Here is a 26,952-nt window from a genome sequence, read left to right on the forward strand (position 1 = left end):
TAAAATTTACAAAAATCTCAGGTTTAGCAACTCAAAACCATGATAAGGAAGTCTATACTCAAAGAACAATTAGAGAATCAAATCGAATTTTTATTTTCCAAATCTTTACAAGTAGGGAAAATTTTGTGAGGGTAACATAAATTTTTAACAACGAACCAAAAATAGTAGTTTTAAATATTTAGAAATTGTGTGAAATGAAAAGTAAGTTAGACATCATAGATACAAGTATGCTAAGAGGGTTCAAGCTTAACCAACAAAAGAGGTATGATGAACATCCTAGGGATAAGAATTGAAGTCAAATTTACAAGGATGTCAAAGATAGAGTTTCACCAGATACGAGTGTCAAACTTAAAGGAGGAGCAAGATGAAGCGAGGAAAGAAGGTATGAACGGTAACGCTCATGATCAAGGAGAAAAGAAAATTAGACAAGAAGGAAACGCCAAGTACTCGAATCTCAAATAACAACATCAGCCTAAACGGTTTCGAAAACTTCCCAACGACAAAACTTATGACCAAAACACTTCCAAGGATTTCCTCAAATCATTTATGTTACTTCATCCTAATTTATCCCCTAAAACATGGTACTCCACTATAAGTGTGACTTCATCACTCCAAATCCCCAAACATCCACCAACATCTTCCACAAGATCAAGGTCAACTGGTCAAGGTTTCCAACAAAGCTATACTCATATCCAACTAGTGTCAACCATGGGTTTCTCAAAAAGTAAAACCCCAAAATCTGAAAAATCAATAGGATCTCAAGTTTCTCTATCCTTTTACTTATCAAGGATTCCCAAAAGCGGAACTACACTCAGCTACACTCAGCTACGACATCATCCCATCATCTCAAGTACTCAATGCGACCTCAAGGTTTATACAACTATAGGGTTAACAAATTCTTCTCAATACTAAATCTCTCTCAACTCAAGAACTCTCAAGAGCCAACTAATAATCCCACATTAGCTTTTCTCATATGGTCATACCCATTATCAAACTCTCATGTCCAAAGTGATTATGGAAGCCAATCACAACTCGACTTACTTATTCAAGGAACTAGGTATAAGAATCACTAAGTATGTCTCATCACCTTACCTAAGTCTTTCTAACATCACGACTTCTCAAAGCCAGGGTTAAGGGTCGACACAAACAATCTCCTCAAAAGTCGAATTTTCCAACCAGGATCAACATTCCTCAAAAGAAAGAGTACTATCTAATGGCGTTAAGGGAGGATAAGCAAGGAACAAAAGACAAGTTAGGAGTACAAGCGTAGCTTTTAAAGTAAACTCGAAGGGAGTTTAGAAGGAGGATAAGCACCAAGAGATTAAGAATAAGGCGAGATACAAAAAGAACGAGAAACATCTGCAAGGAAGTAAAAGCATTCTTCAAAGGTTGAACAAATCTTCAATCCTCAGCAAAAGGCACTAAATCTTGATCTTCTTAAAATATAAGTGTCCTTTCAATGGAACGGAGATACTCTTGGCGATCACTCAAGAATATCAATATTCCAATTCAAAGACATAAAAATACATTTTTACACCAACAAATGATAAAACTAATTATCAGACGTCTCCAATAACAAGCTTTAACACTAATTGACGTTAAAACCAGTGAAAAACATTAAAATATTTTCAAAACCTTTAGTTCAAATTTTCTTTTTTTTTATAATAAGGGTAATAATTCCATTAGCTATAGATAAGCTCACGGTCATTGACCCAAGAACGCAACAATTATTAAATGACAATCAACAAACAGGTTAGTACCTAACAAAGAGCAAACACAAAGAGACTACAACATAAGATCCTAAATCTTACTCTTCATCTTCAACCCCATATGAGTCACCTAAAATAATTATGTGAAAGGACGATATTAACGAATTATCGTTATATAAAATATGAGACGGAAATTAATGTCACATTAGTAGTTGATGTTGTGTTTGTTGTTTGATAAGTGTTTAGGTGGTTGATAATTATCACATGTTAGGATAGTTTGTAAATTGAAATTGTAATTAATAGGCTCAAAATGAATTTTATAGTGATAATTGTAATGTTTTGTTGATTGTGTAAAACCGAGCCTTAGTCCCTTTGATCGATGCGATGTCGATTAATTGAGTGATTGGTCACCGCAATTTGACCCGTGCACTGCCGTAGGGTGGGGTTGCGGGTAAAAATTCGGTTGAATGAATTAGATAATCGGCCTTTTTCTTGTTTTAGGCCATTTATTATATCTCTATTTCACATGTGTAGTTAATTGAATTTAAATAGCTTCTTATTTAGTTAGTTGAATTTAAATAGCTTCTTATTTTGTAGAAATGGCCCTAGTTTTCCCTGAAGCCTTTTATATTGTTAATTGCTAGAATTGGAAGTTAGTATTGAATTCTTATTGAGGAACTGTTGGGATTGTATGCTGTAAATAGACATTTATATAGCTTTCACATGATAGAATGTTAGAATTTATGTTGGTAAGTAGAACTTTTTGCCCTCTTAAGGTTAAGTGGGTGTCTTACTTGACTTATGTGGTGAGTTTTGGGTGGTGTGGGCTAAAATATTCAAGCTGGGACTAGCTGTGACTAGGTCCTAGGTGAGTATTTCGGCCTTCATCATAGATAGGTCTTTATAGTCTCTGACGAGTATATGTTCACTGCTTGATAGCCTTTGTGTTCCTGACTAGTGGATGTTTATCCAAGTTGGGGCATGACCTCAGGTACTAATTTTGATAGTATGGGGTCAGCTTAAGTACTAGCCGACCCTTCGGTGGTGTCCTTAGGGTACTCACTTCACTTTGTTTTAAAAAACGTTGTGAGTCTTGGGTGCGGTGGTGTGTATCCGCATGTCTAGGTCTATGCAGATTTTAGGCTAGGGTTGTGTTGTCTCTTGGCCATGTTTTCTTAATAGTAACCGCTGAGCCAAGATACCGGTTCGATTACCTTCCCTACCTCGTGGTATAGACTTGAGTTACAAAGTGACTATTGACGGGACTAAGAACTTATGCCTGTCTTTGATATATTGCCCTTTCTTGTATGGTGATTCTATGAATCATAGAAGGTGAGATGCAAGCCGGCTATGGTTGATAGAGTTTGGATTCCTGGATGTTATGTGATTCACATGATAGTGTAGTATGAGTCGGTCTAGTATTCACATGCTAGGACTATGTGTTGTTATATTGTTGTTCACATGATAAGCACGATTGTCTAGCATTTATATGCTAAGGCATTGTGTGATTCGTATTCATATTCTTATGTTTACATGTTATATTAATTATGACATTTCGTGGCTGGGAGAACTCGGAGTTACTCCCCACTGACTGTGGCTTTCGTATTTGTATAAAATGCGAATGACAGGTAGGTGATGCATATATGGGGTACATGGACGAGCTAGCGAGCAAAGTAACCTTGGGACCTAGACTGGTTTTATTTCATTGTGACCTTAAACCCTTTTTATGTCACATACTTTTTAGGGACATATGTCTCCCTTTTCTATTTTGGGTTTGTATCATTACATTTTCTTATCGTTAGCTATGGCATGTAAAGTAGTTCGTTTGAAATTACAGGTTTTTGGCTAATTGAACCAATTACAAACATATCCTACCAGTTTTTCTGTAGAATTACGTGTTTACTTTTCCGCAATAAATGGGGGTGTCACAGTTGGTATCAGAGCTATTTCACATGTTTAATTAGTTGAATTTAATTATTAAATAAATAAACTCGAAATTCTTAAATAAATAAAAGGATAGAGAAACTTGAGATCCTATTGATTTTTCAGATTTTGGGGTTTTACTTTTTGAGAAACCCATGGTTGACACTAGTTGGATATGAGTATAGCTTTGTTGGAAACCTTGACCAGTTGACCTTGATCTTGTGGAAGATGTTGGTGGATGTTTGGGGATTTGGAGTGATGAAGTCACACTTATAGTGGAGTACCATGTTTTAGGGGATAAATTAGGATGAAGTAACATAAATGATTTGAGGAAATCCTTGGAAGTGTTTTGGTCATAAGTTTTGTCGTTGGGAAGTTTTCGAAACCGTTTAGGCTGATGTTGTTATTTGAGATTCGAGTACTTGGCGTTTCCTTCTTGTCTAATTTTCTTTTCTCCTTGATCATGAGCGTTACCGTTCATACCTTCTTTCCTCGCTTCATCTTGCTCCTCCTTTAAGTTTGACACTCGTATCTGGTGAAACTCTATCTTTGACATCCTTGTAAATTTGACTTCAATTCTTATCCCTAGGATGTTCATCATACCTCTTTTGTTGGTTAAGCTTGAACCCTCTTAGCATACTTGTATCTATGATGTCTAACTTACTTTTCATTTCACACAATTTCTAAATATTTAAAACTACTATTTTTGGTTCGTTGTTAAAAATTTATGTTACCCTCACAAAATTTTCCCTACTTGTAAAGATTTGGAAAATAAAAATTCGATTTGATTCTCTAATTGTTCTTTGAGTATAGACTTCCTTATCATGGTTTTGAGTTGCTAAACCTGAGATTTTTGTAAATTTTATCCAATTTCTATTAACCTTGGTCTATTTATGACTTCTTTGTCAAAGTTTAATATGATATTTTCAGGAATTTGATTCCCCTTTGAGTTTAAAGGTGAAACCTTTATTTCCATTTTGGCTTTTGCAAAAGAAAATTTGAATGGATTTCCTTTTCTTTTGATTTTAACGTTGATCGGATATTAGAACTAGTTATTAGAAACGTTTAATAACTTGTTCTACTCTTGTCGACGAGTGATTTTCGGTTTTAAATTTGTCTTTGACTTGGAAAGTTAGCGCTCTTGTGTGCACGACAAGGGCAATTTCGTTCCATGAATGAGACTTATACATTTGAAAACTTTTCATTAATGTTTCTGAAAGTATTTTGATTTTCGATTTATACAAATGATTTGCCTTTGACCTTATCTTGGATTTGGAATGTGATGTTCTTGAATGCGCAACGAGAGCACTTCCGTTCCTTTGATGAGAATCGTTTATTTTGGAAAATTTTATTTGAAACTTTTGAAAGAATTTTGATTCTTACGATAAATAACCTTTAAAATGTTTTGGTTACCGATTCCAATTCCAGTTTTATTTTTATAACCTTTCATTTATACTTTCAAGTTTCGAGGACGAAACTTTTTAAAAGATGGGGTGATTGTAACACCCCGTATTTTATTAAGTTGGATAAAATTCTTTTAATTGCTATTTTGAATTTAATTACATCATTTGACGATTTATATATATATATGCTTAGCTAATTAATTAATTTCATCATAAGTCGATACGTTAATTTTAATAATCATTAATAAGTTTATTTAAAGTTAGTTCGAGTTTATTGAAATTAGTTCGAGTTTATTTATTTAATAATTTCCGTTTCTTTACGAGTCCTTATGAAAGTTGTTTTAAGTGAACCCGAGATGGATTTTGGGAACAAAACCGTCCAATTAGCTATTTTGAGCTTATTTCACTAAAATAGCAATTTTTATTAATATCCGTTAGTTTCGTAAAAATCGCTAATAATTCCGATTCAAGCTGATATCGTATTATTTCCGTTAACTAGCTGAGTTTATTTTATTTTCACTCATTAAATTTATTTATTATTGATTCCGTTTTATTACTGAAACTTTTACTTAAATCGGTTAAATTTAACTCAAACGGTTTTAATAACGATCGAAGTTTCTTAACGATTTAAGAAACGACGTATAATAAATAGCAAGGCTAGCAGTCATTGTCTCATTTATAAACAACGCACGCCTGTTTTCTTCTTCTTCCTTCTTTTTCCTTCCTTTTCGTACTGTTCTTTGAAATTTGATCTGTTGATCGACGTTGGTACTTCGTTCCTTATCCGTTTTCAACTATTTTTGTTCCATAGCGCTCCTTTCGTCGTTCTCGTCAATCCGTTGTAAGTAAAATTCATTTTCGTTATGTATTTTTACAAACCCAATTTATATTTTTAGCAACTTTGACACCCTCACTTATTGCGGAAAAGTAAACACGTAATTCTACGGAAAAACTGACAGGATATGTTTGTAATTGGTTCAACTAATTAAAACCTGTTATTTTTAAAACTTTTCTAAACCATTCACAAACATTTCCGAATGAGGATGCCAACACCGCAAATGCTAACAGACTAATTTACATAACTATACTAAAGTCGAGAATAAAGTGATACAAACCAAAGAAAAAGAGGGAGACATATGTCCCTAAAATGTATGTGACATAAAAAGGGTTTAAGGGTCACAATGAAATAAAACCAGTCTAGGTCCCAAGGTTACTTTGCTCGCTAGCTCGTCCATGTACCCCATATATGCATCACCTACCTGTCATTCGCATTTTATACAAATACGAAAGCCACAGTCAGTGGGGAGTAACTCCGAGTTCTCCCAGCCACGAAATGTCATAATTAATATAACATGTAAACATAATAATATGAATACGAATCACACACTGCCTTAGCATATAGATGCTAGACAATCGTGCTTATCATGTGAACAACAATATAACAACACATAGTCCTAGCATGTGAATACTAGACCGACTCATACTACACTATCATGTGAATCACATAACATCCAGGAATCCAAACTCTATCAACCATAGCCGGCTTGCATCTCACCTTCTATGATTCATAGAATCACCAAACAAGAAAGGGCAATATATCAAAGACAGGCATAAGTTCTTAGTCCCGTCAATAGTCACTTTGTAACTCAAGTCTATACCACGAGGTAGGGAAGGTAATCGAACTGGTATCTTGGCTCAGCGGTTACTATTAAGAAAACATGGCCAAGAGACAACACAACCCTAGCCTAAAATCTGCGCAGACCTAGACATGCGGATACACACCACCGCACCCAAGACTCACAACTTTTTTTAAAACAAAGTGAAGTGAGTACCCTAAGGACACCACCGAAGGGTCGGCTAGTACTTAAGCTGACCCCATACTATCAAAATTAGTACCCGAGGTCATGCCCCAACTTGGATAAACATCCACTAGTCAGGAACACAAAGGCTATCAAGCAGTGAACATATACTCGTCAAGACTATAAAGACCTATCTATGATGAAGGCCGAAGTACTCACCTAGGACCTAGTCACGCCTAGTCCCGCCTTGAATATTTTAGCCCACACCACCCAAAACTCACCACATACGTCAAGTAAGACACCCACTTAACCTTAAGAGGGCAAAAAGTCCTACTTACCAACATAAATTCTAACATTCTATCATGTGAAAGCTATATAAATGTCTATTTACAGCATACAATCCCAACAGAATCCTCAATAAGTATTCAATACTAATTTCTAATTCTAACAATAGTAACCATATTAAAGGCTTCAGGGGAAACTAGGGCCATTTCTACAATATAAGAAGCTACTTAAATCAACTAATTACACATGTGAGATAAAAATATAATGAATGGCCTAAAACAAGAAAAAGGCCGACTATCTAATTCATTCAAAATTTCATCCAACCGAATTTTTACCCGCAACCCCAGCCCTGCGACAGGTACGGGTCAAATTGCGGCTGACCAATCACTCAATTAACTGACATCGCATCAGTCAAAGGGACTAAGGCTCAGTTTTCGGCACAATCAACAAAACATTACAATTATCGTTGTAAGTAAAATTCATTTTCGTTATGTATTTTTACAAACCCAATTTATATTTTTAGCTTTGTTTATTATAAGACGGTTGTATGTACTAAAATAGACGGTCTGGTAGAATATTTGTTAGTCATAAATGATTAGTTCAATCGGAAAAAGGTAATAATGATAGGTTACTCAGTATTACTTGTTAAATATGTGTATTTTGAAAGCTGGTTAGTCTGTTTTATAGTTGAGACGGTGTATAATTATATATTGGGATCATTATGGATGTTAATTAGTCCGTTGTATAGTTGAGACGGTGTATCTTTGAAATGTGGAGATGATTGAGACGGTGTATACCGACCTCTAGGGATCATTTGGGATGCTAGCTAGTAAGTGGTATATTTGAGACGGTGTATACCGACATGTAGGATTGTTTTGGGATGCTATTTGGGATCTTGTTTAGTTGTGGTATTGTGCAAGAGATTAGGACTGTTTTTTGAGTCCGCTTTGCAGTGTACTTTGAGACATTTTTGGGACTGTTTTGACTCGGTTTAGGACTGGTTTAGGATTGATTGAACTCTGTTTTGGTACCAGTTTTTGTGCAGCCTTCCTTTGTTTTGGGACAATCGAAATGGAGGCCGTGTGGGCTGTTTTGGCCTCGGTTTTGGGAGCCGTGACAGCCGAGTTGGGCTCGATTTTGGGACGGATAAAATGGTGCTTTATGGGACTATTTCTAGGGCGTAAAAGTTGTGACAATTTTCTGGGTATGCCTGTCAAAAGGGAGGGTCATAATGGTTTATGAACATAAGACAGTAGCTAATGAATATGATTTACATGTTTTGATTTAAATTAATTTCCGTCTCATATTTTATATAACGATAATTCGTTAATATCGTCCCTTCACATAATTATTTTAGGTGGCTCATATGGGGTTGAAGATGAAGAGTAATTTTGGGGTTTTAGAAGCTTTCTCAAGTTTTTACTTGTCTCTTTGCTAGCGTAAGGTAACTATTCCGAGTTACTCGACGAATTAATGTCACATTAGTAGTTAATGTGTGCCTGTTGTTTGATAAGTGTTTAGGTGAATGAATAATGTTAGTAGTAAAGATAATAAGGATGGTAAAATTGTGCTCATATTAATAGTTATCACATGTTAGGATAGTTTACAAAATGAAATTGTAATTAATAGGCTCAAATGAATTTTATAGCGATAATTGTAATGTTTTGTTGATTGTGCCGAAAACCGAGCCTTAGTCCCTTTGACCGATGCGATGTCGATTAATTGAGTGATTGGTCAGCCGCAATTTGACCCGTACCTGTCGCAGGGCTGGGGTTGCGGGTAAAAATTCGGTTGGATGAAATTTTGAATGAATTAGATAGTCGGCCTTTTTCTTGTTTTAGGCCATTCATTATATTTTTATCTCACATGTGTAATTAGTTGATTTAAGTAGCTTCTTATATTGTAGAAATGGCCCTAGTTTCCCATGAAGCCTTTAATATGGTTACTATTGTTAGAATTAGAAATTAGTATTGAATACTTATTGAGGATTCTGTTGGGATTGTATGCTGTAAATAGACATTTATATAGCTTTCACATGATAGAATGTTAGAATTTATGTTGGTAAGTAGGACTTTTTGCCCTCTTAAGGTTAAGTGGGTGTCTTACTTGACGTATGTGGTGAGTTTTGGGTGGTGTGGGCTAAAATATTCAAGCTGGGACTAGCTGTGACTAGGTCCTAGGTGAGTATTTCGGCCTTCATCATAGATAGGTCTTTATAGTCTCTGACGAGTATATGTTCACTGCTTGATAGCCTTTGTGTTCCTGACTAGTGGATGTTTATCCAAGTTGGGGCATGACCTCAGGTACTAATTTTGATAGTATGGGGTCAGCTTAAGTACTAGCCGACCCTTCGGTGGTGTCCTTAGGGTACTCACTTCACTTTGTTTTAAAAAAGTTGTGAGTCTTGGGTGCGGTGGTGTGTATCCGCATGTCTAGGTCTGCGCAGATTTTAGGCTAGGGTTGTGTTGTCTCTTGGCCATGTTTTCTTAATAGTAACCGCTGAGCCAAGATACCAGTTCGATTACCTTCCCTACCTCGTGGTATAGACTTGAGTTACAAAGTGACTATTGACGGGACTAAGAACTTATGCCTGTCTTTGATATATTGCCCTTTCTTGTTTGGTGATTCTATGAATCATAGAAGGTGAGATGCAAGCCGGCTATGGTTGATAGAGTTTGGATTCCTGGATGTTATGTGAGTCACATGATAGTGTAGTATGAGTCGGTCTAGTATTCACATGCTAGGACTATGTGTTGTTATATTGTTGTTCACATGATAAGCACGATTGTCTAGCATCTATATGCTAAGGCAGTGTGTGATTCGTATTCATATTCTTATGTTTACATGTTATATTAATTATGACATTTCGTGGCTGGGAGAACTCGGAGTTACTCCCCACTGACTGTGGCTTTCGTATTTGTATAAAATGCGAATGACAGGTAGGTGATGCACATATGGGGTACATGGACGAGCTAGCGAGCAAAGTAACCTTGGGACCTAGACTGGTTTTATTTCATTGTGACCCTTAAACCCTTTTTATGTCACATACATTTTAGGGACATATGTCTCCCTTTTCTATTTTGGGTTTGTATCTTTACTTTTTCTTATCATTAGCTATGTATGTAAAGTAGTTCATTAGCTTTGCAGGTTTTGGCACCCGCTTCTGGGAATGTTGGAAATGTTGTGATTGGTTTAGAAAATTTTTGAAATTACAGGTTTTTGGCTAGTTCAACCAATTACAAACATATCCTACCAGTTTTTCTGTAGAATTACGTGTTTACTTTTCCGCAATAAATGAGGGTGTCACAGTCCGTCTGACTCATTATGTAAAGTAATTTTGGTTCAACTTATATATATAATAAATGGCCTAAAACAAGGTCTTAATCCTGCGACAGGTTCGATTACCTTCCCTACCTCGTGGTATAGACTAGCTAAAAATATAAGAAAGCTTCTTGGGAGAAATGTTTACCTTTGGTTGAATTCTCTTACAACAACAGCTATCAAACTTCCTTTAAAATGGCACCATATGAAGCTCTGATACCAACTGTGACACCCTTAAATCTAGCCTTAATTATATACGTAAATTCTACAGAAAAACTGGTAGGATATGTTTGTAAATGGTTCAACTAGTCCAAAAACCTGCAATTTCAAAAAATTTTCTAACTAAACCATTCACAACCAATTCCAACTCAAGAAGAGTGTCATAACCCTGCAACAGCTGATAAACTAACTTACATATATAACTAAAGACGCGGAAATATAATGATACAAACCAAAAATAGAAAGGGAGACATATGTCCCTTCGAATTATATACAAACCAAAAGTGTAAAAGGTTGTCTAATAAAATAGCCAAAACTAGGTCCAAGGTTCCTTGCTCACTAGCCGTCTGTGACACCCAACTAAGCATCAACAACCTGTCAATCACATTTTATACAAACACGAAAGCCACAATTCAGTGGGGAGTAACTTCGAGTCCTCCCAGCCACGAATCGTCAAAATTAATGTAACATGTACTGTAACATGTAAACAATTTGATAAACCATTTACTTTGCATGTATTCTAACAAATGACCCCTAAACTGACCAAACTAAACTATCATGTGAATCAGATAACAAATAGTAATCCAAACTTTATCAATCAGAATCGCTTACATCTCACCTATTACGATTCATAAAATCACCATACAAGAAAGGGCAATATAACAAAGACAGGCATAAGTTCTTAGTCCCGTCAATAGTCACTTTGTAACTCAAGTCTATACCACGAGGTAGGGAAGGTAATCGAACCGGTATCTTGGCTCAGCGGTTACTATTAAGAAAACATGGCCAAGAGACAACACAACCCTAGCCTAAAAATCTGCAGACCTAGACATGCGGATACACACCACCGCACCCAAGACTCACAACGTTTTTTTTAAAACAAAGTGAAGTGAGTACCCTAAGGACACCACCGAAGGGTCGGCTAGTACTTAAGCTGACCCCATACTATCAAAATTAGTACCTGAGGTCATGCCCCAACTTGGATAAACATCCACTAGTCAGGAACACAAAGGCTATCAAGCAGTGAACATATACTCGTCAGAGACTATAAAGACCTATCTATGATGAAGGCCGAAATACTCACCTAGGACCTAGTCACAGCTAGTCCCAGCTTGAATATTTTAGCCCACACCACCCAAGACTCACCACATAAGTCAAGTAAGACACCCACTTAACCTTAAGAGGGCAAAAAGTCCTACTTACCAACATAAATTCTAACATTCTATCATGTGAAAGCTATATAAATGTCTATTTACAAAGATACAATCCCAACAGTTCCTCAATAAGAATTCAATACTAATTTCCAATCCTAGCAATTATAACAATATAAAAGGCTTTAGGGGAAACTAGGGCCATTACTACAAAATAAGAAGCTATTTAAATTCAACTAACTAAATAAGAAACTATTTAAATTCAACTAATTAAACATGTGAAATAGAGATATAATAAATGGCCTAAAACAAGAAAAAGGCCGATTATCTAATTCATTCAACCGAATTTTTACCCGCAACCCCACCTGCGACAGTGCGGGTCAAATTGCATGGTGACCAATCACTCAATTAATCGACATCGCATCACCAAAGGGACTAAGGCTCGATTTTTTCAGCACAATCAACAAAGCATTACAATTATAGCTATAAAATTCATTTTGTAAACTATCCTAACATGTGATAACTATTAATATAAGCACAATTTTTCCGTTAACATAATATTTGTTACTAGTATGCTTCAATTCAAATTACTACCCTTTTGTTACTTATACTATTCTAATATTAATTAACCCGGAAAGACCAAGATTGCACGAAAACCCGCGAAACAAGCACGGACCAACCCGGGCCAACCATGGCTAGCCGTGGGCCTACCACGGGCCTGCCACGACTGCCGGCATTTCTTCGCCGCCCATTGCCGGACAATTTCTCCTCTTTTTTTTTTTTTTCATTTTTATACATTATAAGACCGTCTGAAAATTAATTAATCGTCCCCAATTCAATTTTGATAATTTAAACTACCAAAAGGCACAAATTAAGCTTGCATGCAACTAAGTTTAACATGTGAAAAATTACTACCCAAACAAAAATTCACCAAACATACAAAAATCAAAAACATGTGACGATAATTCGTCGAGTAGCTCGAAATATGTTACCTTAAGCTAGAAAATGAGCAATTAATCCTCAAAACCGAAACCCTAACCACAACTAACCGCTATCCTCTACAATATACGAGTCCCCGAACTCGTCTTCCAATCCTTCACCTAATTAAACAATAAAAACACAAAAATTAAACACAAATACCGAATTTACCGAAATATAGTCTTAAAATAACTTAATGAAAATTGAAATTAGAACATACTAAGTTGTAGATCGTGGCGAGGGGATTCCGGAAAGGTAAATTTCGCGAAAAACGGACAAGAAACGAAGATTTTATGGCGATTTTAAGCTTGATTTTGATGTTAATGGTGTTTTGTTCTTATTTTTTTGAAGATGGAGGAGATGACGGTAGGAAAAACAGAAAAAGAAAGAAAAGGGAGGGGGGATGCCGTGTAAGAGGAAAAGAAAGGATAAAAAAATACGTGCGGAATTTTTAGTCGGGATTTTTAACGAGTCGGTTTTGACTCGTTTCAATAATAGTTAAATCCGTAAGTCAAACGCAAATTCAACTTCCCTTTCAGGAGGAATTCCCGGTAGCTCATCAGGAAAAACATCGGGAAATTCACATACTACTGGAATGTTCTCTTTAGGAGGCAGAGAAGAAGAATCAGAAGTAGTCACCATACACAAAAAGGCTTGATGACCCTTTTTCATTGCATTGACAAACTTCATAGCGGAAATTAGTTTAGTACCGGTTTGTCTTTTAACCATTTGATAAGACACACGGTGACCTGAAGGGTTTGTAAGAATTATTTTCTGATCTCGACATTCAAATCGAGCATGATAAGTATGTAACCAATCCATGCCCAAAATGACATCAAATTCTTCAAGTGGAAATTGGAAAAGATTTGTTGGAAATATTGATCCCATAATAGAAATAGGAACTTCCGAATAGATTTTTGAACAGGAAAAGACATCACCAGAGGGTAAGGATATAGATGTGCTTTCTTCTTGTGATGATTCAAGTGATAATTTATTGGAAAGTTTTATTGAAATAAAAGATAAAGAGGCACCCGTATCAAATAGTACCAAACAAGGAGCATCAAAAATAGAAAATGTACCGGTAATGATATCAGGATGTGCCTCAGCTTCAGCTCGGCTCATAACAAAGATACGACCCTTCGGCCTCACAGGCCTCACCGGGACGACAGGAGTGGTAGAAGCCATCACCTTCCTCTCCGGGCAAACATTAGCCTTATGACCCGGTTTGTTACAAGTAAAGCATATAATAGGGTCAATGAAGCATTTACCAGGGTGTGCTGGTTTCTTGCAGTTATAGCACAATCGGTCTCTAATACCTTTATTATCACTAACAGCTGAAGATTGACCGCCCCGGTTAGCTTGAACATTAGAAACAAATCGCCTCTTGTTTGGGTCAGAGGGAGATGAAATGAACCTGGGTGAAGGAGTAAAGGGCCTAGAAGAAGGATACAAAGGCCTCTTGCCAAGACTAGAACTAGTTGCACGAGCTTCATTTTCAATTTCTTTCAATGAATTCTCGGCCCATAAAGCATCATTATAGATGGAAACAAAGCTAGTGGAATCCCGACGGACCATGCTTTTGATCTTAGGGGAGAGCTTTTCAAGATAAAAGAAAGCTTTTTCGTTGTCATCCTTCACCAATCGAGTTGCATAATAGCATCTATAAACGATTATCAGTTTACAAAGATAATGTTTACCTTTGCTCCTTGTTGTCTAATTTCCATTTCTCCTTGATCTTTAGCGTCAATTAGTGTTAAACACCAATAAATGAAATTCTATTTGTTATCCAACTTAATTGTTCATTAGCTTGTTCATACGAGTACGTTATCTGATTAGCTGAGAAATTATCAGAGCCATAGATCAAATTCAATATAATGATGCTATCAAACTTCCTTATTGAGGAATATATCAAAGACAGGCATAAGTTCTTAGTCCCGTCAATAGTCACTTTGTAACTATTCCGAGTTTATTTTTTTTCTGTCATTCGCTCAACAGCAACAACAACAATCAACAGCTCCATCACCTATTTTCCGATCATTCAAACCTCAGATCCCGCCTCCATTCTCAACCAAATTCCGTAATTTTTGTACCATTCTCTTCCCCTTTCCTTCCTCCTCCTTTTAAGGTAAGAAAGTCTCCTTTTTGTAGTGGTTTCGCGACGCACGTTTGTGCACCCCAATATAAATAACTTGACCTTCAAATAATAAACTTGAGAGATGGGTAGGATGGGTAGATTTAGGATCTTATGTTGTAGTCTCTTTGTGTTTGCTCTTTGTTAGGTACTAACATGTTTGTTGATTGTTATTTAATACGGGGCAATGCGTTAGATTTAGTGCCGATTGCTGAGGATTGAAGAATTGTTCAACCTTTGAAGAATGCTTCTACTTCCTTGAAGATGTTTCTCGTTCTTTTTGTATCTCGCCTTATTCTTAATCTCTTGGTGCCTATCCTTCTTCTAAACTCTCTATTCTTCTTCCTAGGAAGTTACATTTGTATCCTACCAGTTTTTCTGTAGAATTACGTGTTTACTTTTCCGCAATAAATGGGGGTGTCACAGTTGGTATCACATTTTATACAAACACGAAAGCCACAATTCAGTGGGGAGTAACTTCGAGTCCTCCCAGCCACGAATCGTCAAAATTAATGTAACATGTACTGTAACATGTAAACAATTTGATAAACCATTTACTTTGCATGTATTCTAACAAATGACCCCTAAACTGACCAAACTAAACTATCATGTGAATCAGATAACAAATAGTAATCCAAACTTTATCAACTGTAACCGGCTTACATCTCACCTATTACAGTTCATAAAATCACCATACAAGAAAGGGCAATATAACAAAGACAGGCATAAGTTCTTAGTCCCGTCAATAGTCACTTTGTAACTCAAGTCTATACCACGAGGTAGGGAAGGTAATCGAACCGGTATCTTGGCTCAGCGGTTACTATTAAGAAAACATGGCCAAGAGACAACACAACCCTAGCCTAAAATCTGCGCAGACCTAGACATGCGGATACACACCACCGCACCCAAGACTCACAACGTTTTTTTTAAAACAAAGTGAAGTGAGTACCCTAAGGACACCACCGAAGGGTCGGCTAGTACTTAAGCTGACCCCATACTATCAAAATTAGTACCTGAGGTCATGCCCCAACTTGGATAAACATCCACTAGTCAGGAACACAAAGGCTATCAAGCAGTGAACATATACTCGTCAGAGACTATAAAGACCTATCTATGATGAAGGCCGAAATACTCACCTAGGACCTAGTCACAGCTAGTCCCAGCTTGAATATTTTAGCCCACACCACCCAAGACTCACCACATAAGTCAAGTAAGACACCCACTTAACCTTAAGAGGGCAAAAAGTCCTACTTACCAACATAAATTCTAACATTCTATCATGTGAAAGCTATATAAATGTCTATTTACAGCATACAATCCCAACAGTTCCTCAATAAGAATTCAATACTAATTTCCAATCCTAGCAATTATAACAATATAAAAGGCTTTAGGGGAAACTAGGGCCATTACTACAAAATAAGAAGCTATTTAAATTCAACTAACTAAATAAGAAACTATTTAAATTCAACTAATTAAACATGTGAAATAGAGATATAATAAATGGCCTAAAACAAGAAAAAGGCCGATTATCTAATCCATTCAACCGAATTTTTACCCGCAACCCCAGCCCTGCGACAGGTACGGGTCAAATTGCGGCTGACCAATCACTCAATTAACTGACATCGCATCAGTCAAAGGGACTAAGGCTCAGTTTTCGGCACAATCAACAAAGCATTACAATTATAGCTATAAAATTCATTTTGTAAACTATCCTAACATGTGATAACTATTAATATAAGCACAATTTTTCCGTTAACATAATATTTGTTACTAGTATGCTTCAATTCAAATTACTACCCTTTTGTTACATATACTATTCTAATATTAATTAACCCGGAAAGACCAAGATTGCACGAAAACCCGCGAAACAAGCACGGACCAACCCGGGCCAACCATGGCTAGCCGTGGGCCTACCACGGGCCTGCCACGGCCTGCCGGCTGCTGCCGGGCCCGCTGCCGGACAATTTCTCCTCTCTTTTTTTTTCATTTTTATACATTATAAGACCGTCTGAAAATTAATTAATCGTCCCCAATTCAATTTTGATAATTTAAACTACCAAAAGGCACAAATTAAGCTTGCATGCAACTAAGTTTAACATGTGAAAAATTACTACCCAAACAAAAATTCACCAAACATACAAAAATCAAAAACATGTGACGATAATTCGTCGAGTAGCTCGAAATATGTTACCTTAAGCTAGAAAATGAGCAATTAATCCTCAAAACCGAAACCCTAACCACAACTAACCGCTATCCTCTACAATATACGAGTCCCCGAACTCGTCTTCCAATCCTTCACCTAATTAAACAATAAAAACACAAAAATTAAACACAAATACCGAATTTACCGAAATATAGTCTTAAAATAACTTAATGAAAATTGAAATTAGAACATACTAAGTTGTAGATCGTGGCGAGGGGATTCCGGAAAGGTAAATTTCGCGAAAAACGGACAAGAAACGAAGATTTTATGGCGATTTTAAGCTTGATTTTGATGTTAATGGTGTTTTGTTCTTATTTTTTTGAAGATGGAGGAGATGACGGTAGGAAAAACAGAAAAAGAAAGAAAAGGGAGGGGGGATGCCGTGTAAGAGGAAAAGAAAGGATAAAAAAATACGTGCGGATGGAAATTAGAAGAGTAAACACGTAATTCCCAAAAGCGGAACTAATCAAAAAAAACTATATGTTCACTGCTTGATAGCCTTTGTGTTCCTGACTAGTGGATGTTTATCCAAGTTGGGGCATGACCTCAGGTACTAATTTTGATAGTATGGGGTCAGCTTAAGTACTAGCCGACCCTTCGGTGGTGTCCTTAGGGTACTCACTTCACTTTGTTTTAAAAAAAGTTGTGAGTCTTGGGTGCGGTGGTGTGTATCCGCATGTCTAGGTCTGCGCAGATTTTAGGCTAGGGTTGTGTTGTCTCTTGGCCATGTTTTCTTAATAGTAACCGCTGAGCCAAGATACCGGTTCGATTACCTTCCCTACCTCGTGGTATAGACTTGAGTTACAAAGTGACTATTGACGGGACTAAAAACTACTATTTTTGGTTCGTTGTTAAAAATTTATGTTACCATTACAAAATTTTCCCTACTTGTAAAGATTTGGAAAATGAAAATTCGATTTGATTCTCTAATTGTTCTTTGAGTATAGACTTCTTTATCATGATTTTAATCGCTAAACCCGAGATTTCTTTAAATTTTATCCAATTTCTATTCACTTTGATCTATTATGATGCCTTTGTCAAAGTTTAGTATTATATTTCAGGAATTTAACTCCTCTTTTAGTTATTTAAAGGTGAAACCTTTATTTCCATTTTGGCTTTTGCAAAAGAAAATTTGAATGAATTTCCTTTTCTTTTGATTTTAACGTTGATCGGATGTTAGAACTCGTTATTAGAAACGTTTAATAGCTTGTTCTACACTTGTCAGCGAATAATTTTTGTTTTAAATTTGTCTCTGACTTGGGAAGTTAGCGTTCTTGTGGGCACGACAAGGGCAATTCCGTTCCATGAATGAGACTTATATTTTTGAAAACTCTTCATTAATGTTTTTGAAGGTATTTTGATTTTGACTTATACAAATAATTTGCCTTTTGACCTTATCTTTGATTTGGAATGTGATGTTCTTGAATACGTAACGAGAACACTTTCGTTCCCTTGATGAGAATCTGGTTCTGTCGGAAAATTTTATTTGAAACTTTTGAAAGAATTTTGATTCTTTACGATAAGTGACCTTTTAAATGTTTTAGTTACCGATTTGAATTTCAGTTTTATTTTCATAACCTTCCATTTATACTTTCAAGTTTCGAGGACGAAACTTTTTAAAAGATGGGGTGATTGTAACACCCCGTATTTTATTAAGTTGAATAAAATTCTTTTAATTGCTATTTTGAATTTAATTACATCATTTAACGATTTATATATTTATTTTCTCAGCTAATTAATTAATTTCATTATAATTCGTTACGTTAAATTTAATAATCGTTAATAAGTTCTTTTAAAAGTTAGCTCGAGTTTGTTTAGTTGACTTTTTATGGGTTCATGTAAATAGTTTTATTTATTTAATAACTTTTTGTTTCTTTCTAAGTCCCTTATCGAAGTCGAGCTAAGTGGGCTCCAGATGGATCAGTTAGCTATTTCGAGTTTGTTCCGCTAAATTAGCAAATATCTTTAAAAGCCGCTAATTTAGTTAAAATCTCTAATAATTCCGATTCGAGCTAATATCGTATTATTTCCGTTAACTAGCTGAGTTTATTTTATTTTCACTCGTTAAATTTATTTATTATTAATTCCGTTTTATTACTGAAACTTTTACTAAAAACCGATTTTTATTAACTCGAGACGGTTTTAAAAACGAACGAAATTACTTAACGATGAAGTAACGTACGTATAATATATAGCAGGCAAGCAAGCTCGTCATTTATTATTATTATTATTATTATTATTATTATTATCCCACGTCCCCCATCCCCTTCACTTTTCTTTTCCCTTTTCGTTTCAACAGCAGCAACAACAACCAGTGAAACCAAAACACCCCTTTTCCGATCATTCAAACCCCAGATCCCGCCTCCATTCTCAACCAAATTCCGTAATTTTTGTACCATTCTCTTCCCCTTTCCTTCCTCCTCCTTTTAAGGTAAGAAAGTCTCCTTTTCGTAGTGGTTTCGTCTTTCGCCGTCTTATAAAAGTGTCGTCTTTTAGCTTCTTTATTCCGTTTTCTTGCCCTTTTATGAAGGATTCGAAGACCCGGGGTGAGGCTCGTGCCTTGTGGACCATTTATTCGAAGAATAAGGGGCGTTTAAGGTAACACGATCCTACCGATCCTATTAATCTTATTATTATTCGGGGTTGTTTGATTATGTGATATTTGTTTGTATTCATCTACTTTGATAATCAAAGTGATTATGTGTGATGATTATTTATAATAGTTATGATTATTAATTTTATCGGTAATTATAATATTTTGTTTTTGTACTACTATTATATACGGAGTAGTTTGTGAGATGGGTTGGAATTAAGCTTTCAGAAAGAGTAAAAGTTAGTGGCGTGATACCAACATAAGGTCGGACATTGTATTATCGCTGATCAGTGGTACATGAATGCATTTGGATTAGTGCATGATATTGATTCATGGGGTTCTTATTTCAGCGTGAGCCACAAGGTTACATTATCTTAGACTAATTATATGATTCAATTTTATGCCACGATTAGTTGGGTATTGTGTCTGATATTGTATTTTAATTGTCGCTTTCTTCGGTTTGGTAAGTGGGTGAGTAGCTTGGAGTTATACTCTAAATGTTGAGCAATTCCTTTAATGGAATATTTGACAATATCGATATTGAATTTGAGACGGAGTAATGAGTCAGACGGAGTAATGAGTGAGATGGAGTAGAGAGTTGAGATTGAGTTAATTTATGGGACGAGAGTGACTTTTATAAGGCTGGCCGTGGCCTAGGCAGTGGCCTGGCTAAGTCGCGAGGTTGGGCCGTATCTATAAATTGTTTTGACGCTAGTTTGGTTTATTTAAAATATAATTAAATTAATTTACGTCTCATATTTTATATAAAGATAATTCGTTAATATCGTCCTTTCACATAATTATTTTAGGTGGCTCATATGGGGTTGAAGATGAAGAGTAATTTTGGGGTTTTAGAAGCTTTCTCAAGTTATTACTTGTCTCTTTGCTAGCGTAAGGTAACTATTCCGAGTTACTCGACGAATAAATGTCACATTCTTTGTTTTCTTGTATGATTTTGTGAATGTTATTTGAGTAGTTTATTTCACATGAAAATATGAGTCAAATTCATGCCTTTTGTAAGTACAAGTTCACATATTAGTATGGAAATGAATTTTATAGCAATAATTGCCATGTTTTGTTGATTGTGCCGAAAACTGAGCCTTAGTCCCTTTGACTGATGCGATGTCAGTTAATTGAGTGATTGGTCAGCCGCAATTTGACCCGTACCTGTCGCAGGGCTGGGGTTGCGGGTAAAAATTCGGTTGAATGAATTAGATAATCGGCCTTTTTCTTGTTTTAGGCCATTTATTATATCTCTGTTTCACATGTGTAGTTAATTGAATTTAAATAGCTTCTTATTTAGTTAGTTGAATTTAAATAGCTTCTTATTTTGTAGAAATGGCCCTAGTTTCCCCTGAAGCCTTTAATATTGTTAAAATTGCTAGAATTGGAAGTTAGTATTGAATTGGTATGGAGGAACTGTTGGTTTATCTGCTGAATAGACAATATTATATAGCCTTTCACATGATAGAATGTTAGAATTCATGTTGGTAAGTAGGACTTTTTGCCCTCTTAAGATTAAGTGGGTGTCTTACTTGACTTGTGTGGTGAGTCTTGTGTGGTGTGGGCTAAAGTATTCAAGTGGGACTAGTTTGTGACTAGGTCCTAGGTGAGTATTTCGGCCTTCATCATAGATAGGTCTTTATAGTCTCTGACGAGTATATGTTCACTGCTTGATAGCCTTTGTGTTCCTGACTAGTGGATGTTTATCCAAGTTGGGGCATGACCTCAGGTACTAATTTTGATAGTATGGGGTCAGCTTAAGTACTAGCCGACCCTTCGGTGGTGTCCTTAGGGTACTCACTTCACTTTGTTTTAAAAAAAGTTGTGAGTCTTGGGTGCGGTGGTGTGTATCCGCATGTCTAGGTCTGCGCAGATTTTAGGCTAGGGTTGTGTTGTCTCTTGGCCATGTTTTCTTAATAGTAACCGCTGAGCCAAGATACCGGTTCGATTACCTTCCCTACCTCGTGGTATAGACTTGAGTTACAAAGTGACTATTGACGGGACTAAGAACTTATGCCTGTCTTTGATATATTGCCCTTTCTTGTATGGTGATTCTATGAATCATAGAAGGTGAGATGCAAGCCGGCTATGGTTGATAGAGTTTGGATTCCTGGATGTTATGTGACTCACATGATAGTGTAGCTTGAGTCGGTCTAGTATTCACATGCTAGGACTATGTGTTGTTATATTGTTGTACACATGATAAGCACGTTTGTCTAGCATCTATATGCTAAGGCATTGTGTGATTCGTATTCATATTCTTATGTTTACATGTTATATTAATTATGACATTTCGTATTTGGGAGAACTCGGAGTTACTCCCCCCGATCGTGGCTTTCGTATTTGTATAAAATGCGAATGATGTAGGTGATGCACATATGGGGTACATGGACGAGCTAGCGAGCAAAGTAACCTTGGGACCTAGACTGGTTTTATTTCATTGTGACCCTTAAACCCTTTTTATGTCACATACATTTTAGGGACATATGTCTCCCTTTTCTATTTTGGGTTTGTATCTTTACTTTTTCTTATCATTAGCTATGTATGTAAAGTAGTTCATTAGCTTTGCAGGTTTTGGCACCCGCTTCTGGGAATGTTGGAAATGTTGTGATTGGTTTAGAAAATTTTTGAAATTACAGGTTTTTGGCTAGTTCAACCAATTACAAACATATCCTACCAGTTTTTCTGTAGAATTACGTGTTTACTTTTCCGCAATAAATGAGGGTGTCACAGTTGGTATCAGAGTTGCGCAGCGGAAGCGTGGTGGGCCCATAACCCACAGGTCCCAGGATCGAAACCTGTTTGATAGTATGGGGTCAGCTTAAGTACTAGCCGACCCTTCGGTGGTGTCCTTAGGGTACTCACTTCACTTTGTTTTAAAAAAAGTTGTGAGTCTTGGGTGCGGTGGTGTGTATCCGCATGTCTAGGTCTGCGCAGATTTTAGGCTAGGGTTGTGTTGTCTCTTGGCCATGTTTTCTTAATAGTAACCGCTGAGCCAAGATACCAGTTCGATTACCTTCCCTACCTCGTGGTATAGACTTGAGTTACAAAGTGACTATTGACGGGACTAAGAACTTATGCCTGTCTTTGATATATTGCCCTTTCTTGTTTGGTGATTCTATGAATCATAGAAGGTGAGATGCAAGCCGGCTATGGTTGATAGAGTTTGGATTCCTGGATGTTATGTGAGGAAAGTAACTTAGATAGCATAAAAACAAAGTATGTTAAGAGAGCTCAAACTTAAGCCACAAGAAAGCTATAATGACTTTCATAGGGTAAAAATTGAAGTCAAAATTACAAGGATGTCAAAGATAGAGTTTCACAAGATACGAGTGTCAAACTTAAAGGAGGAGCAAGATGAAGCGAGGAAAGGAGGTATGAACGGTAACGCTCATGATCAAGGAGAAATGGAAATTAGACAACAAGGAAAAGTCAGATACTCAAATCTCAAACAACAATGTCATAAGGTAACATCAATTTATGTATGGCTATCAACATCCTAAAGGTATCTCTTTCCAAAATCACATCATAAACCTTACTCCGTGTTTACTCCTAAGGTATAACACTCAACCTAAGTCCTTCCAATATCACAACTTCTCAAAACCGGGATTATAGGTCAACCGTAAACAACTCACACCCAAATTATCCAACCAAGGTTAACACCCCACAAAAGAAAGATAACTATCTAAAAGGCGTTAAGGGAGAATTAGCAAGGGTGAAAGGACAAGTTGGGAGGATACAAATGTAACTTCCTAGGAAGAAGAATAGAGAGTTTAGAAGAAGGATAGGCACCAAGAGATTAAGAATAAGGCGAGATACAAAAAGAACGAGAAACATCTTCAAGGAAGTAGAAGCATTCTTCAAAGGTTGAACAATTCTTCAATCCTCAGCAATCGGCACTAAATCTTGATCTTTGTAAAATATAAGTGTCCTTTCAATGGAACAGAGATACTCTTGGCGATCACTCAAGAACATCAATATTCCAATCCAAAGACATAAAAATACATTTTTACACCAACAAATGATAAAACTAATTATCAGACGTCTCCAATAACAAGCTTTAACACTAATTGACGTTAAAACCAGTGAAAAACATTAAAATATTTTCAAAACCTTTAGTTCAAAATTTTTTTATAATAAGGGTAATAACCCCATTAGCTATAGATAAGCTCACGGTCATTGATCTAAGAACGCAACGATTATTAAATAACAATCAACAAACATGTTAGTACCTAACAAAGAGCAAACACAAAGAGACTACAACATAAGATCCTAAATCTACCCATCCTACCCATCTCTCAAGTTTATTATTTGAAGGTCAAGTTATTTATATTGGGGTGCACAAACGTGCGTCGGGAGCAAATATGCTCGATACCAATGTGACACCCCATTTATTGCGGAAAAGTAAACACGTAATTCTACGAGAAAAACGGTAGGATATGTTTGTAATTGGTTCAATTAGCCAAAAACCTGTAATTTCAAACGAACTACTTTACATGCCATAGCTAACGATAAGAAAATGTAATGATACAAACCCAAAATAGAAAAGGGAGACATATGTCCCTAAAAAGTATGTGACATAAAAAGGGTTTAAGGTCACAATGAAATAAAACCAGTCTAGGTCCCAAGGTTACTTTGCTCGCTAGCTCGTCCATGTACCCCATATATGCATCACCTACTTGTCATTCGCATTTTATACAAATACGAAAGCCACCGTCAGTGGGGAGTAACTCCGAGTTCTCCCAACCACGAAATGTCATAATTAATATAACATGTAAACATAAGAATATGAATACGAATCACACAATGCCTTAGCATATAAATGCTAGACAATCGTGCTTATCATGTGAACAACAATATAACAACACATAGTCCTAGCATGTGAATACTAGACCGACTCATACTACACTATCATGTGAATCACATAACATCCAGGAATCCAAACTCTATCAACCATATAGCCGGCTTGCATCTCACCTTCTATGATTCATAGAATCACCATACAAGAAAGGGCAATATATCAAAGACAGACATAAGTTCTTAGTCCCGTCAATAGTCACTTTGTAACTCAAGTCTATACCACGAGGTAGGGAAGGTAATCGAACCGGTATCTTGGCTCGGCGGTTACTATTAAGAAAACATGGCCAAGAGACAACACAACCCTAGCCTAAAATCTGCGCAGACCTAGACATGCGGATACACACCACCGCACCCAAGACTCACAACGTTTTTTAAAACAAAGTGAAGTGAGTACCCTAAGGACACCACCGAAGGGTCGGCTAGTACTTAAGCTGACCCCATACTATCAAAATTAGTACCTGAGGTCATGCCCAACTTGGATAAACATCCACTAGTCAGGAACACAAAGGCTATCAAGCGGTGAACATATACTCGTCAGAGACTATAAAGACCTATCTATGATGAAGGCCGAAATACTCACCTAGGACCTAGTCACGCCTAGTCCCAGCTTTGAATATTTTAGCCCACACCACCCAAAACTCACCACATAAGTCAAGTAAGACACCCACTTAACCTTAAGAGGGCAAAAAGTTCTACTTACCAACATAAATTCTAACATTCTATCATGTGAAAGCTATATAAATGTCTATTTACAAAGATACAATCCCAACAGTTCCTCAATAAGAATTCAATACTAACTTCCAATTCTAGCAATTAACAATATAAAAGGCTTCAGGGAAAACTAGGGCCATTTCTACAAAATAAGAAGCTATTTAAATTCAACTAACTAAATAAGAAGCTATTTAAATTCAATTAACTACACATGTGAAATAGAGATATAATAAATGGCCTAAAACAAGAAAAAGGCCGATTATCTAATTCATTCAACCGAATTTTTACCCGCAACCCTGACCTACTGACAGTGTACGGGTCAAATTGCGGCGACCAATCACTCAATTAATCGACATCGCATCAGTCAAAGGGACTAAGGCTCAGTTTTCGGCACAATCAACAAAACATTACAATTATCACTATAAAATTCATTTTGAGCCTATTAATTACAATTTCAATTTACAAACTATCCTAACATGTGATAATTATCAACCACCTAAACACTTATCAAACAACAAACACAACATCAACTACTAATGTGACATTAATTTCCGTCTCATATTTTATATAACGATAATTCGTTAATATCGTCCTTTCACATAATTATTTTAGGTGACTCATATGGGGTTGAAGATGAAGAGTAATTTTGGGGTTTTAGAAGCTTTCTCAAGTTTTTACTTGTCTCTTTGCTAGCGTAAGGTAACTATTCCGAGTTACTCGACGCTCTGATACCAACTGTGACACCCTTAAATCTAGCCTTAACAACCTGTCAATCACATTTTATACAAACACGAAAGCCACAATTCAGTGGGGAGTAACTTCGAGTCCTCCCAGCCACGAATCGTCAAAATTAATGTAACATGTACTGTAACATGTAAACAATTTGATAAACCATTTACTTTGCATGTATTCTAACAAATGACCCCTAAACTGACCAAACTAAACTATCATGTGAATCAGATAACAAATAGTAATCCAAACTTTATCAATCAGAATCGCTTACATCTCACCTATTAGATTCATAAAATCACCATACAAGAAAGGGCAATATAACAAAGACAGGCATAAGTTCTTAGTCCCGTCAATAGTCACTTTGTAACTCAAGTCTATACCACGAGGTAGGGAAGGTAATCGAACCGGTATCTTGGCTCGGCGGTTACTATTAAGAAAACATGGCCAAGAGACAACACAACCCTAGCCTAAAATCTGCCTTGAGACCTAGACATGCGGATACACACCACCGCACCCAAGACTCACAACGTTTTTTTAAAACAAAGTGAAGTGAGTACCCTAAGGACACCAGGAAGGGTCGGCTAGTACTTAAGTGACCCCATACTATCAAAATTAGTACGAGGTCATGCCCCAACTTGGATAAACATCCACTAGTCAGGAACACAAAGGCTATCAAGCAGTGAACATATACTCGTCAGAGACTATAAAGACCTATCTATGATGAAGGCCGAAATACTCACCTAGGACCTAGTCACGGCTAGTCCCACTTGAATATTTTAGCCCACACCACCCAAGACTCACCACATAAGTCAAGTAAGACACCCACTTAACCTTAAGAGGGCAAAAAGTCCTACTTACCAACATAAATTCTAACATTCTATCATGTGAAAGCTATATAAATGTCTATTTACAGCATACAATCCCAACAGTT

The 26,952-nt window shown here is 36.5% G+C and overlaps 4 long non-coding RNA genes across 6 annotated transcripts in view; 2 read left to right on the plus strand and 2 right to left on the minus strand.

Annotated features, from left to right (window-relative positions):
• Positions 1-6,135: 6,135 nt before the first annotated feature.
• LOC141633130 (uncharacterized) overlaps positions 6,136-26,952 on the minus strand; it is a 38,180-nt gene continuing 17,363 nt past the window's right edge. The window contains exon 3 of the long non-coding RNA XR_012537934.1: positions 6,136-6,294. This is a non-coding gene — a long non-coding RNA (uncharacterized LOC141633130). The remainder of the gene's footprint in view (positions 6,295-26,952) is intronic.
• LOC141633131 (uncharacterized) lies at positions 8,477-10,257 on the plus strand. Its single transcript, XR_012537935.1, has 2 exons — positions 8,477-8,563; positions 10,059-10,257. It is a non-coding gene; the product is annotated as an uncharacterized LOC141633131 (long non-coding RNA).
• On the minus strand, positions 10,675-17,525 carry LOC141633128 (uncharacterized). Of its 2 annotated transcripts, XR_012537932.1 has the most exons (4): positions 17,317-17,525; positions 17,111-17,218; positions 12,803-12,910; positions 10,675-11,034 (listed from the first exon to the last, which is right to left on the minus strand). It is a non-coding gene; the product is annotated as an uncharacterized LOC141633128 (long non-coding RNA). The 2 variants fall into 2 exon arrangements; XR_012537933.1 differs by lacking the exons at positions 17,111-17,218; positions 17,317-17,525 and adding an exon at positions 13,009-13,262.
• LOC141633127 (uncharacterized) overlaps positions 19,378-26,952 on the plus strand; it is a 43,876-nt gene continuing 36,301 nt past the window's right edge. Inside the window, exons 1-3 of one of the 2 annotated variants that reach the window (XR_012537931.1) lie at positions 19,378-19,553; positions 19,653-19,720; positions 20,525-20,611. This is a non-coding gene — a long non-coding RNA (uncharacterized LOC141633127). The remainder of the gene's footprint in view (positions 19,554-19,652; positions 19,721-20,524; positions 20,612-26,952) is intronic. The other variant, XR_012537930.1, reaches the window with a different exon arrangement.

This window comes from Silene latifolia, chromosome Y, assembly GCF_048544455.1.
Source record: "Silene latifolia isolate original U9 population chromosome Y, ASM4854445v1, whole genome shotgun sequence".
NCBI classification, from domain to species: Eukaryota; Viridiplantae; Streptophyta; class Magnoliopsida; order Caryophyllales; family Caryophyllaceae; genus Silene; species Silene latifolia.